The sequence below is a fragment of the Siphateles boraxobius genome, unplaced genomic scaffold (genome assembly GCF_051911475.1).
Source record: "Siphateles boraxobius isolate OS27281-9 unplaced genomic scaffold, OSU_SipBor_1 39, whole genome shotgun sequence".
Lineage (NCBI taxonomy): Eukaryota > Metazoa > Chordata > Actinopteri > Cypriniformes > Leuciscidae > Siphateles > Siphateles boraxobius.
Genome location: NW_027509019.1, coordinates 643790 through 657810, shown reverse-complemented (window position 1 = coordinate 657810; position 14021 = coordinate 643790). Strand labels below are relative to the sequence as shown.

The 14021-nt window shown below is 41.8% G+C and overlaps 13 non-coding genes across 13 annotated transcripts; 8 read left to right on the top strand and 5 right to left on the bottom strand.

Annotated features, from left to right (window-relative positions):
* Positions 1 to 89: 89 nt before the first annotated feature.
* trnal-cag (transfer RNA leucine (anticodon CAG)) lies at positions 90 to 172 on the top strand. Its single transcript has one exon. It is a non-coding gene; the product is annotated as a tRNA-Leu (tRNA).
* Positions 173 to 913: 741 nt separating this feature from the next.
* On the top strand, positions 914 to 996 carry trnal-cag (transfer RNA leucine (anticodon CAG)). The gene has a single exon. It is a non-coding gene; the product is annotated as a tRNA-Leu (tRNA).
* A 666-nt stretch (positions 997 to 1662) lies between these two features.
* On the bottom strand, positions 1663 to 1736 carry trnam-cau (transfer RNA methionine (anticodon CAU)). Its single transcript has one exon. It is a non-coding gene; the product is annotated as a tRNA-Met (tRNA).
* A 95-nt stretch (positions 1737 to 1831) lies between these two features.
* On the top strand, positions 1832 to 1914 carry trnal-cag (transfer RNA leucine (anticodon CAG)). Its single transcript has one exon. It is a non-coding gene; the product is annotated as a tRNA-Leu (tRNA).
* A 666-nt stretch (positions 1915 to 2580) lies between these two features.
* On the bottom strand, positions 2581 to 2654 carry trnam-cau (transfer RNA methionine (anticodon CAU)). The gene has a single exon. It is a non-coding gene; the product is annotated as a tRNA-Met (tRNA).
* A 96-nt stretch (positions 2655 to 2750) lies between these two features.
* On the top strand, positions 2751 to 2833 carry trnal-cag (transfer RNA leucine (anticodon CAG)). Its single transcript has one exon. It is a non-coding gene; the product is annotated as a tRNA-Leu (tRNA).
* Positions 2834 to 3608: 775 nt separating this feature from the next.
* trnam-cau (transfer RNA methionine (anticodon CAU)) lies at positions 3609 to 3682 on the bottom strand. Its single transcript has one exon. It is a non-coding gene; the product is annotated as a tRNA-Met (tRNA).
* A 95-nt stretch (positions 3683 to 3777) lies between these two features.
* On the top strand, positions 3778 to 3860 carry trnal-cag (transfer RNA leucine (anticodon CAG)). Its single transcript has one exon. It is a non-coding gene; the product is annotated as a tRNA-Leu (tRNA).
* A 946-nt stretch (positions 3861 to 4806) lies between these two features.
* Positions 4807 to 4889, top strand: trnal-cag (transfer RNA leucine (anticodon CAG)). Its single transcript has one exon. It is a non-coding gene; the product is annotated as a tRNA-Leu (tRNA).
* Positions 4890 to 5630: 741 nt separating this feature from the next.
* On the top strand, positions 5631 to 5713 carry trnal-cag (transfer RNA leucine (anticodon CAG)). Its single transcript has one exon. It is a non-coding gene; the product is annotated as a tRNA-Leu (tRNA).
* A 666-nt stretch (positions 5714 to 6379) lies between these two features.
* trnam-cau (transfer RNA methionine (anticodon CAU)) lies at positions 6380 to 6453 on the bottom strand. Its single transcript has one exon. It is a non-coding gene; the product is annotated as a tRNA-Met (tRNA).
* A 95-nt stretch (positions 6454 to 6548) lies between these two features.
* On the top strand, positions 6549 to 6631 carry trnal-cag (transfer RNA leucine (anticodon CAG)). Its single transcript has one exon. It is a non-coding gene; the product is annotated as a tRNA-Leu (tRNA).
* Positions 6632 to 7295: 664 nt separating this feature from the next.
* On the bottom strand, positions 7296 to 7369 carry trnam-cau (transfer RNA methionine (anticodon CAU)). Its single transcript has one exon. It is a non-coding gene; the product is annotated as a tRNA-Met (tRNA).
* Positions 7370 to 14021: the final 6652 nt, after the last annotated feature.

Genomic DNA, 14021 nt, shown 5'->3' with positions numbered 1-14021 from the left:
TCTGACTCGGGTGAGCGGTGAAGCCCTAGATTCTAGATCATCTGCCATTCCGTGTAGGTGGAAGTGGCCAGCTGACCACTGGCCATCATGTCAGGATGGCCGAGCGGTCTAAGGCGCTGCGTTCAGGTCGCAGTCTCCCCTGGAGGCGTGGGTTCGAATCCCACTTCTGACAAACCTAACCTTTGGCTGCGGGCTCAAGCTAGAGTCTTTAACCCTCTGGCAAGTTTATCCAGAAATGCAGTAATGTTGACAAAGCACTGCAATTCAGTTCATGCTAGAATTAACCAAACATTAAAGTAACACTGACCTGCAGTACATGACCTTTATAGTAACACTTTAATGCAATGTATGGGATTCTATGGCACTTGGAATTTCAAGTCATGACATTTCAGAAAAAATGGACATGTTGATTGAATCGGATTCAACTGAATTTCACGAAATAACATGTTGTGATGTTTACCGGAAGAAGATGTAGTAGAATTTCATGGCAAGGATTCTTGGAAATTTCTTGGAATGAAATGTCATGGGCTTGGGGGCATGGGGTGGAGTGTCATGACACAAGATTCAAGGAATGTCATGTAAAACATTACATTAGCATTAACAAGACATGCCATTAGAATGAAAGAATGATATAAGCCTTAACAAAACATTGTAACAACACTGACGCATATGACATGAATATGAGAGTAATACTATTACTGCATTTGTTCAACATTAGTCTTAAAAAAACACTGGATTTCAAATACAGTGCATATGAAGAAATGACTCACGACCTTCAGATTATGAGACTGACGCGCTGCCTAACTGCGCCAACGTGGCATGTGCTCTGACTCGGGTGAGCGTTGACCCCTAGATTCTAAATCACCTGCCATTCCGTGTAGCTGGAAAAATGCTGCTCATCATTGGCCGTCATGTCAGGATGGCCGAGCGGTCTAAGGCGCTGCGTTCAGGTCGCAGTCTCCCATGGAGGCGTGGGTTCGAATCCCACTTCTGACAAACCTAACCTTTGGCTGCGGGCTCAAGCTAGGTTCTTTAACCCTCTGGCAAGTTTATCCAGAAATGCAGTAATGTTGACAAAGCACTGCAATTCAGTTCATGCTAGAATTAACCAAACATTAAAGTAACACTGACCTGCAGTACATGACCTTTATAGTAACACTTTAGTGCAATGTATGGGATTCTATGGCACTTGGAATTTCAAGTCATGACATTTCAGAAAAAATGGACATGTTGATTGAATCGGATTCAACTGAATTTCACGAAATGACATGTTGTGATGTTTACCGGAAGAAGATGCAGTAGAATTTCATGGCAAGGATTCTTGGAAATTTCTTGGAATGAAATGTCATGGGTTTGGGGGCATGGGGTGGAGTGTCATGACACAAGATTCAAGGAATGTCATGTAAAACATTACATTAGCATTAACAAGACATGCCATTAGAATGAAAGAATGATATAAGCCTTAACAAAACATTGTAACAACACTGACACATATGACATGAATATGAGAGTAATACTATTACTGCATTTGTTCAACATTAGTCTTAAAAAAACACTGGATTTCAATTACAGTGCATATGAAGAAATGGACAAAGGCATAAAAGGGAATACAGAAAGCAGCTCCTTTATTTACACGGTTCCGTGTATCAAAAAGCACCATTCTGCCCCGTGTGAGGCTCGAACTCACGACCTTCAGATTATGAGACTGACGCGCTGCCTAACTGCGCCAACGAGGCATGTGCTCTGACTCGGGTGAGCGGTGAAGGCCTAGATTCTAGATCATCTGCCATTCCGCGTAGGTGCAAAAATGCTGCTGTCCACTGGCCGTCATGTCAGGATGGCCGAGCGGTCTAAGGCGCTGCGTTCAGGTCGCAGTCTCCCCTGGAGGCGTGGGTTCGAATCCCAATTCTGACAAACCTAACCTTTGGCTGCGGGCTCAAGCTAGAGTCTTTAACCCTCTGGCAAGTTTATCCAGAAATGCAGTAATGTTGACAAAGCACTGCAATTCAGTTCATGCTAGAATTAACCAAACATTAAAGTAACACTGACCTGCAGTACATGACCTTTATAGTAACACTTTAGTGCAATGTATGGGATTCTATGGCACTTGGAATTTCAAGTCATGACATTTCAGAAAAAATGGACATGTTGATTGAATCGGATTCAACTGAATTTCACGAAATGACATGTTGTGATGTTTACCGGAAGAAGATGCAGTAGAATTTCATGGCAAGGATTCTTGGAAATTTCTTGGAATGAAATGTCATGGGTTTGGGGGCATGGGGTGGAGTGTCATGACACAAGATTCAAGGAATGTCATGTAAAACATTACATTAGCATTAACAAGACATGCCATTAGAATGAAATAATGATATAAGCCTTAACAAAACATTGAAACAACATTGACACATATGACATGAATATGAGAGTAATACTATTACTGCATTTGTTCAACATTAGTCTTAAAAAAACACTGGATTTCAATTACAGTGCATATGAAGAAATGGACAAAGACATAAAAGGGAATACAGAAAGCAGCTCCTTTATTTACACGGTCCCGTGTATCAAAAAGAACCATTCTGCCCCGTGTGAGGCTCGAACTCACGACCTTCAGATTATGAGACTGACGCGCTGCCTAACTGCGCCAACGAGGCATGTGCTCTGACTTGGGTGAGCGGTGAAGCCCTAGATTCTAGATCATCTGCCATTCCGTGTAGGTGCAAAAATGCTGCCTGTCCACTGGCCGTCATGTCAGGATGGCCGAGCGGTCTAAGGCGCTGCGTTCAGGTCGCAGTCTCCCCTGGAGGCGTGGGTTCGAATCCCACTTCTGACAAACCTAACCTTTGGCTGCGGGCTCAAGCTAGAGTCTTTAACCCTCTGGCAAGTTTATCCAGAAATGCAATAATGTTGACAAAGCACTGCAATTCAGTTCATGCTAGAATTAACCAAACATTAAAGTAACACTGACCTGCAGTACATGACCTTTATAGTAACACTTTAGTGCAATGTATGGGATTCTATGGCACTTGGAATTTCAAGTCATGACATTTCAGAAAAAATGGACGTTGATTGAATCGGATTCAACTGAATTTCACGAAATGACATGTTGTGATGTTTACCGGAAGAAGATGCAGTAGAATTTCATGGCAAGGATTCTTGGAAATTTCTTGGAATGAAATGTCATGGGTTTGGGGGCATGGGGTGGAGTGTCATGGCACAAGATTCAAGGAATGCAGTAGATGCAGTAGAATTTCATGGCAAGGATTCTTGGAAATTTCTTGGAATGAAATGTCATGGGTTTGGGGGCATGGGGTGGAGTGTCATGACACAAGATTCAAGGAATGTCATGTAAAACATTACATTAGCATTAACAAGACATGCCATTAGAATGAAAGAATGATATAAGCCTTAACAAAACATTGTAACAACATTGACACATATGACATGAATATGAGAGTAATACTATTACTGCATTTGTTCAACATTAGTCTTAAAAAAACACTGGATTTCAATTACAGTGCATATGAAGAAATGGACAAAGACATAAAAGGGAATACAGAAAGCAGCTCCTTTATTTACACGGTCCCGTGTATCAAAAAGCACCATTCTGCCCCGTGTGAGGCTCGAACTCACGACCTTCAGATTATGAGACTGACGCGCTGCCTAACTGTGCCAACGAGGCATGTGCTCTGACCCGGGTGAGCGGTGAAGCCCTAGATTCTAGATCATCTGCCATTCCGTGTAGGTGGAAGTGGCCAGCTGACCACTGGCAGTCATGTCAGGATGGCCGAGCGGTCTAAGGCGCTGCGTTCAGGTCGCAGTCTCCCCTGGAGGCGTGGGTTCGAATCCCACTTCTGACAAACCTAACCTTTGGCTGCGGGCTCAAGCTAGAGTCTTTAACCCTCTGGCAAGTTTATCCAGAAATGCAGTAATGTTGACAAAGCACTGCAATTCAGTTCATGCTAGAATAAACCAAACATTAAAGTAACACTGACCTGCAGTACATGACCTTTATAGTAACACTTTAGTGCAATGTATGGGATTCTATGGCACTTGGAATTTCAAGTCATGACATTTCAGAAAAAATGGACATGTTGATTGAATCGGATTCAACTGAATTTCACGAAATGACATGTTGTGATGTTTACCGGAAGAAGATGCAGTAGAATTTCATGGCAAGGATTCTTGGAAATTTCTTGGAATGAAATGTCATGGGTTTGGGGGCATGGGGTGGAGTGTCATGACACAAGATTCAAGGAATGCAGTAGATGCAGTAGAATTTCATGGCAAGGATTCTTGGAAATTTCTTGGAATGAAATGTCATGGGTTTGGGGGCATGGGGTGGAGTGTCATGACACAAGATTCAAGGAATGTCATGTAAAACATTACATTAGCATTAACAAGACATGCCATTAGAATGAAAGAATGATATAAGCCTTAACAAAACATTGTAACAACATTGACACATATGACATGAATATGAGAGTAATACTATTACTGCATTTGTTCAACATTAGTCTTAAAAAAACACTGGATTTCAATTACAGTGCATATGAAGAAATGGACAAAGACATAAAAGGGAATACAGAAAGCAGCTCCTTTATTTACACGGTCCCGTGTATCAAAAAGAACCATTCTGCCCCGTGTGAGGCTCGAACTCACGACCTTCAGATTATGAGACTGACGCGCTGCCTAACTGTACAAACGAGGCATGTGCTCTGACTCGGGTGAGCGGTGAAGCCCTAGATTCTAGATCATCTGCAATTCCGTGTAGGTGGAAGTGGCCAGCTGACCACTGGCCGTCATGTCAGGATGGCCGAGCGGTCTAAGGCGCTGCGTTCAGGTCGCAGTCTCCCCTGGAGGCGTGGGTTCGAATCCCACTTCTGACAAACCTAACCTTTGGCTGCGGGCTCAAGCTAGAGTCTTTAACCCTCTGGCAAGTTTATCCAGAAATGCAGTAATGTTGACAAAGCACTGCAATTCAGTTCATGCTAGAATTAACCAAACATTAAAGTAACACTGACCTGCAGTACATGACCTTTATAGTAACACTTTAATGCAATGTATGGGATTCTATGGCACTTGGAATTTCAAGTCATGACATTTCAGAAAAAATGGACATGTTGATTGAATCGGATTCAACTGAATTTCACGAAATAACATGTTGTGATGTTTACCGGAAGAAGATGTAGTAGAATTTCATGGCAAGGATTCTTGGAAATTTCTTGGAATGAAATGTCATGGGCTTGGGGGCATGGGGTGGAGTGTCATGACACAAGATTCAAGGAATGTCATGTAAAACATTACATTAGCATTAACAAGACATGCCATTAGAATGAAAGAATGATATAAGCCTTAACAAAACATTGTAACAACACTGACGCATATGACATGAATATGAGAGTAATACTATTACTGCATTTGTTCAACATTAGTCTTAAAAAAACACTGGATTTCAAATACAGTGCATATGAAGAAATGACTCACGACCTTCAGATTATGAGACTGACGCGCTGCCTAACTGCGCCAACGTGGCATGTGCTCTGACTCGGGTGAGCGTTGACCCCTAGATTCTAAATCACCTGCCATTCCGTGTAGCTGGAAAAATGCTGCTCATCATTGGCCGTCATGTCAGGATGGCCGAGCGGTCTAAGGCGCTGCGTTCAGGTCGCAGTCTCCCATGGAGGCGTGGGTTCGAATCCCACTTCTGACAAACCTAACCTTTGGCTGCGGGCTCAAGCTAGGTTCTTTAACCCTCTGGCAAGTTTATCCAGAAATGCAGTAATGTTGACAAAGCACTGCAATTCAGTTCATGCTAGAATTAACCAAACATTAAAGTAACACTGACCTGCAGTACATGACCTTTATAGTAACACTTTAGTGCAATGTATGGGATTCTATGGCACTTGGAATTTCAAGTCATGACATTTCAGAAAAAATGGACATGTTGATTGAATCGGATTCAACTGAATTTCACGAAATGACATGTTGTGATGTTTACCGGAAGAAGATGCAGTAGAATTTCATGGCAAGGATTCTTGGAAATTTCTTGGAATGAAATGTCATGGGTTTGGGGGCATGGGGTGGAGTGTCATGACACAAGATTCAAGGAATGTCATGTAAAACATTACATTAGCATTAACAAGACATGCCATTAGAATGAAAGAATGATATAAGCCTTAACAAAACATTGTAACAACACTGACACATATGACATGAATATGAGAGTAATACTATTACTGCATTTGTTCAACATTAGTCTTAAAAAAACACTGGATTTCAATTACAGTGCATATGAAGAAATGGACAAAGGCATAAAAGGGAATACAGAAAGCAGCTCCTTTATTTACACGGTTCCGTGTATCAAAAAGCACCATTCTGCCCCGTGTGAGGCTCGAACTCACGACCTTCAGATTATGAGACTGACGCGCTGCCTAACTGTGCCAACGAGGCATGTGCTCTGACTCGGGTGAGCGGTGAAGCCCTAGATTCTAGATCATCTGCCATTCCGTGTAGGTGTAATTGGCCAGCTGACCACTGGGCGTCATGTCAGGATGGCCGAGCGGTCTAAGGCGCTGCGTTCAGGTCGCAGTCTCCCCTGGAGGTGTGGGTTCGAATTCCACTTTTGACAAACCTAACCTTTGGCTGCGGGCTCAAGCTAGAGTCTTTAACCCTCTGGCAAGTTTATCCAGAAATGCAGTAATGTTGACAAAGCACTGCAATTCAGTTCATGCTAGAATTAACCAAACATTAAAGTAACACTGACCTGCAGTACATGACCTTTATAGTAACACTTTAATGCAATGTATGGGATTCTATGGCACTTGGAATTTCAAGTCATGACATTTCAGAAAAAATTGGACATTTTGATTGAATCGGATTCAACTGAATTACACGAAATAACATCTGATGTTTACCGGAAGAAGATGCAGTAGAATTTCATGGCAAGGATTCTTGGAAATTTCTTGGAATGAAATGTCATGGGTTTGGGGGCATGGGGTGGAGTGTCATGACACAAGATTCAAGGAATGTCATGTAAAACATTACATTAGCATTAACAAGACATGCCATTAGAATGAAATAATGATATAAGCCTTAACAAAACATTGTAACAACACTGACACATATGACATGAATATGAGAGTAATACTATTACTGCATTTGTTCAACATTAGTCTTAAAAAAACACTGGATTTCAATTACAGTGCATATGAAGAAATGGACAAAGACATAAAAGGGAATACAGAAAGCAGCTCCTTTATTTACACGGTTCCGTGTATCAAAAAGCACCATTCTGCCCCGTGTGAGGCTCGAACTCACGACCTTCAGATTATGAGACTGACGCGCTGCCTAACTGCGCCAACGAGGCATGTGCTCTGACTTGGGTGAGCGGTGAAGCCCTAGATTCTAGATCATCTGCCATTCCGTGTAGGTGCAAAAATGCTGCTATCCACTGGCCGTCATGTCAGGATGGCCGAGCGGTCTAAGGCGCTGCGTTCAAGCTGGGGAACAATAGTCCAACAAAGGTGGGGAAGAAGGGAAGAAAAGGGCAAGGAAGAAAAAGAGAGGGGGAAGAGGAGAAAGAAAAAACGAAGAAAAGAAAGGCTGAAATTTGATGTTCAAAGATATGCCTTCATTAGCATAGATCTTATGATACATTTTCCGGTTTCTTCGTGTGTGAAAATCACGCATTTATATCACACTGTTTTCTATTGCAGGTGTGCACCAAAACCGGGGTTCGAATCCAGCTAAAGACAACTTTTTGTAATATTTATTATTTGAATAAATAATCATTATTTTTGAATGCATACTGTTCCCGTTTTAATAAAATATACATATTTAATTTGTTTGTTGTGTTTTTTGATATTCTATCATGAAAAATAATGTTATTTGCATTATTATGCAATGAACAAAGATGCAAATCATTAATTAGTAACTTATATGCTGTAAAATGTTTCACAAGAATAACAAAATGTACAAATTATATTTTTTATATACAAATGTTATATTGTTGCAGTGTACTGATAAAATATTGTTATAATAAAGTAAAAGTAAATAAGCTAAATTTTTTAATGCATACTGTTCCAGTGTTTATAAAATATACATATGTAATTTGTTTGTTGTTTTTTGATATTCTTTCATTAAAAAAAAATGTTATTTGCATTATTATGCAACGAACAAAGATGCAACCCATTAAATAGTAACTAATATGAAGAATGTCTGTCACAAGAATAACAAAATGGACAAATTATCTTTTTAAATACAAATGTTATATTGGTGCAGTGTACTGATGAAATATTGTGTTATATGAAAGTAAAAGTAAATAAGCAAATTCTTTTTGAATGCATACTGTTCCAGTGTTAATAAAATATACATATGTAATTTGTTTGTTGTGTTCCTTTGATATTCTTTCATAAAAATATATAATTGCCAATGGAACAGTGTTATTATTTAGTAGTTGTTGTATTATTATTGATCTGATTAAGTATTTTTTTAGGTTACATTCAAACAAGACACTTGCAAATCTGTTATTTGTAATGAACAAAGATGCAACCCATTAAATAGTAACTAATATGCTGAAAATGTCAATCACAAGAATAACAAAATGTATAAATTATATTTTTTATATACAAATGTTATATTGTTGCATTGTTCTGATGAACTAGTGTTATATGAAAGTCAAAATCAAAAAGAAATCACTTGCCAATTTGTTTTTATTTTCCAATCATGCCAACAGAACAGTAATGAATATTAAAATGTTAAATACTGGTAACATGTTTTAAAAATAAATAAATAAAATGAAGAGTTAAATAGGTTTTCAAAAACAAGAAATAAAAAGTTAAAATGTTAAATAACGTTAAAAAAAACAATTAAATAATATTCAACAAGTATTAACTATTTAAACAACTGTTTACACTATATACATGATGCTATATACATGATGCTATATACATTATTTGGAAATGGTTCTCCGCATTTCCTCCAACCACACCTCTTTTGAAACAGTCTCAGTCTGTGGGCAGTACACCCTGCCCCTGTACTGGCTATGTCCTGTAGCACTTGTTTTAAATTGCCCACATTTTTTGCAAGTGTTGGCCTCTACGGTTCTCCTGTAGGGTCTCTTGGGCATGGCGTCTGGATTGGCAGCTGGTGAAGCGGGTAAGCGGGTGCCCTGTACAGCTGTTGGCTGTAACAGTGGCTGTACCATTTGCATCCCCTGGGCCATTGGGATGCCCTGGATCATTTGCACTCCCTGGAACATTGGCACAGCCTGGAACATGGGCACACCCTGGAAACCTGGTGCTGATGGTATAAGTATATTTGGTACCATCTGCAGTGATGCTCCAGATGCAGATGGTGTCAGCAACGTCTGACTCTGCGCTGGTGCCTTGGGTCTGAGAGGGGGTCGCCCAACAGAAGTCTGCCTCTGCTTTGCCTGACCAGCTGTACTCTCTGGTAGCTTGTACTGGTGCTGCTCCCCTGGTTGTTCTGGCTCAGTCCGTAGACGTTTGGCTACCTGGAGAGGCTCATGAGCTTCAGGGAGGGGCTGAGGCAACTGAATGCCCTGAAGCAGCACAGACAGCTCCTGCTTTTTCTGTCTTTTGTTATACCACTGAATCAGGGTGTTCTGGTTAACCTCCACCAGCTGCATGGATGTTCCTCCCATCACCAAGCTGTTGCCCAGTACAAGCTGCCTTATCCTGCGATAGTCTTGCAGGATCAGAGACCATCTTGACAGGGCTCCCTTGCCTTTTCTTTTGGGGCTTGGGTGGACAGTGCAAAGTCTGATGAAGATGGTCTCCACCAGACGGCAACAGTCAGGCCACTGAGCAGGTGCGCTGCTTGCACCCAGCACACATCTGGTGGTGCTCTCTACACCAGGGTGAGTGGGCTTCTTCGGGACCTTGAAGCGTCCACTCAGCAGTCTCTTTCGGCATCGACTGTCATACACCACCCGTTCCTTGTCCCGGTCATCCAGGTTCTGCCAAAGAGCAATTATGGTGTTGGCTTCCTGGTTGGTCAGGCTGAGGGCTGTGTGGTCCCGGAGATCCACCAGATATTCTGCCAGCTGGTCCACATGTTGATAACCCGGGATATTTTGGTAGTCAACAGCCTATTAAAAAACACAAACATGCAATACAATTATTACATCACATCTGTCTAATGCATAATTCCATATAGTACAAAGCAGAGAGCGCCATTCTTGACATTTTACAAAGCACCAAATAAATAAAGATGACTTGACTTGATGTGTATTTGCAGCTTACAAATGAATTTAGGCTGTACTTTTAAATGTAAAATATGTGGAAAGTCTGGATTTAAAGCACTGGATGTTAATTCATCATAATTATTCTAGTTAATTTGAAAGACATACAAAAGAGTATTATTTACCGTCTCTTCTTCATCAACATCCTGACCAGCATCCTCTGGCTCTGAGGGGAGAGTTGAAACAGATGTTTCAGAGGGAACAGGTGTGACAGCAGTCCCTGAGGGTCCAGGTGATGAAGGAGACTGTGTGAGGACAAGTTTGGGGTCAGGGATCAGTGAAGGGGATGTGGAGCCCAGTACAGGTGTGGCACTGCTGGTGACCAGGGTGGAAGAACCCAGTGTCAGTGTGGAAGAGGGTGGTGACAGAACAGCCTCCGGATCTGCTATTGTGTGATCCTCGCTGATGTCACAGAAGCCCTCATCTTCATCTCGCTCCTCCACACTGAGGTCCTCAATGAGCTCTGCTGTCTGCTCAGAGTCAGGATTCATGTCCTGCAGTGCCTGACCAGTCTGCTGGAACAGATACTGCACTCCAATGAGCTCACCTGAAATAAAAACAATAAACAAACGGAAATTAAATAGAATGTTGTGTATCATATTTGATACATTAGGCTTTTGTAGTAGCTCATATAGTGTGAGAATATAGAGCTCATCGTCAAGGAGAAAAAAAACAAAACAGTTTTATTTAGAGGCCCAACACGTTTAATTATGTGGGCAAAACATGAAATGAAATGCAATACAATGATGATTGAGAGAAAAGTCTGATGATCATTTTGATATTTACATGAAACATGATTTTCTAATCAAGTGAACCCAAGCTGCTTCAGTCTAGTAACTAGTCATTAAATATTAGTAACAATATAAAAGTTATTCTTACAATTACTTTATAAAATCAGTAAAGGTTTCACAATGAAAAGAAACGTGAAGCACGAGCTGAAGGTGGACACTTTTACAATTATACTAAAAGACTATAATCAATCAGACGACAGAGGCCAGGTTTCCTAAAAATTTTTGATCATGTTGATCATTTAGAGTCCTTTAGAAACTTGCATATCAATTATGATACAATCGACTCTATAGGGTTAAATCTGACATATAGACGGAGGTTACACAGAAATTGCAAGTTGATAAAATAAAAAATATATAAAATAATTCTCACCGGTGTAACATGCAGGGGGACAAAACGTGGGGACCACTTTCCTGCCAAACAGCTTTTCATAATTGCCGTTTACACAGTGAACAAGTTCTCCTGTGTAGCTGCGCAAAGCTGATGGCTCCGATGACAGGGAAGCAGCCTCCTGGTCCTGGTTCCACCGGTGTAGACCCTCCAGCAGATAAATCTGAAAGTTCAGACTGTTTGCACTGGTCCCTGTAAATAGACACAACAGTGTTTAGGAGGTGTTAAAGGAACACACAAAAACACTTAATGCTCTTTCTTTACACATGCACAGTGTGTGTGACAAAGACAATACCTGGGATGAAACGGTTCAGGTGTAAATGAAAGGACTCGAGAGAAGTGGAGCCTCTGGCACATCTGTAGGTCTTCAGAAGCACGCCTCCCTTGTTTAGGCTCCCTGTCTCTGTATAGAGCACAACACCAGGGGGGTCTTGAATGCATTTCACATGCTTCTTCTGGACATTCCAGATGTGCTCCATCCTTTCTCGGTCCAGGAGAGGAACACCCAGGGAGTCTTTGCCCTTGCTGCTCAGGAGCTCTGTAAGCAGCCGCTCAAGGAGAAGGATGGTAGTCTCCTCTCCACAGGTCCTCCTCCGGCAATGGAGTGCCAGCTCATTCCTGGTAAGATGCTTGTTGACATCTTCATCTGTCAGCGCAGGCCAACCCTGGGATATCAACAGCTCTCTCTTTGCTTTGCGAAGCATAGAAACATCAGCCGCATCCCACTCAAAAATGCACGCTGACAGCCGTGACATGAAGATGGGATACAGCTGATGGGCATCAGTTGTACACCCCATGGCAATCCTGCGCATAAAATGCCAGATGTCCAACCGAATCATGAGATCAGGCCACCCTCTGAATCTGGTTTTCAGCTTGGTCTCCCCAACATCAGTGCAGCAGCCACAGTCCACGTACAAAACAGCAGGTGGATCCACACTAGCCTGCTGGTTCCTTTTCACCAGACCATCGACCATCATGTCCAGTCCTGCTCCTTCCTGTGCTGTCAGCACACTCATGAGCACCTGACCAAACTCATTGCCAACAGAGGTAAGCCAGAGTCCCGTTCCCCTTGCCGTCCCAGCCAGCTTCTTAGTGATCTGCAGTAGATGACAGGAAGCATGCAATGCAATGAAACATCACACCATCTAGAATATGATACTCATGCTCTGATAATGATATAACAGTAAACACCATAAATTAACAAAAATCCCCTGCTAACCTTTTTAGTAGAATCCATCTTCAAGACTGAACCATACGTAGATGTTATCCTTGCATGGATTTCATCCAGCCTTGTCAGGATGTCTTGGCTGTACACGGTGAGCAGCCACTTGCAGCTTGGGACCACTGTAGGCTCTGGGGGTTCCTGGAATTGTATTTGCAACACCCCGGGTCGTTTGAGGAAGTCCACACATTGGGTGGTGTACCGGGCCATACGCTGGAGCCACTCCTCACTGTGGTTCTCACGCAGCTGTTTGATGACCCGCGTGGGACTGTTGCCTAGGCCACGCTCACGCAGGAGCCGAATGACTCTCATATCACAGGCATACCTTAGGAAAAGCAAAATCCACACATTCATATATTTTACGTAATTGATTTGTAAAGTATTTGCAAACATATGTGATGATGGGCTATCAACTGGATGTGGAATTAAAGTGTACTTACTTCCGCGTGAGGATGACCCGAAATTCAGAGCAATGGCCCAGATCCAGCTGTTGCAGGACAGTCTGACTCCAGGACACATGCGAGGCTTTACACTTGGTACAGATGAGGGTTTCTGTGACCATGTTGTACATCCTATCGATGTCCAGAACCTGCCGTGCCCTTTTGTGCAGACCGCCTCCAGTCAGCTGATTCTGCCCGCAGGCAGAATTGGGACAGAGAGCCTTGATCTTCCACAGCTTGTACGGCATCCACAGCAACAGAGCATGACAAAAAAATCTGTCTGGAGCTGGAGCCTGGTTGTAAATAAGTGCTGGCTGTGTTGGGTAATACCAGAGCTGTAGGTTGTCTCGAAGCTCTGGTTTTCCCTTGGGCCCCATTTTAAAAAGCCTGCTGGCAATCCACCTGTGATCCTCTGGTGGCAAAGTGTCCGACCACAAACGATGCAGTCGAACTGCAGATGCATCTTGCAGTAATGCCCCCGAAGGAGTAGTCTGTGAAGGAAAAAGACAAAACATTTAGTCTAGCAGGTCATTTATTTAATTACCGCTTTATCTATCCAAGACTACCCTCATATAAAATAGAAAATATTGGATGTCAAATACGTACTTAAGGTTATAGAATAAAATGTATACATTTGTTCCAATAGTTTTCAGAATTGTGTCAGCTGCTAGCACTAATTTGTGTGACTCTACTGAGTTGTGACAGTTAATATGCAAATTCAATTATTTTGGACCAATAAAATTTGAAATTACTTACCGAGACAACATGCAATGAAATATAATATATGTTGCATATATAACAAGAGAAAGAAACAGTCATAACTGTCCAATAATTTTAACTAATCCTAGATGGAATTATACAATACTGTTTAAAGGTCTATGTTCAGTAAGATTCTTTTTGTTTTTGAAATATG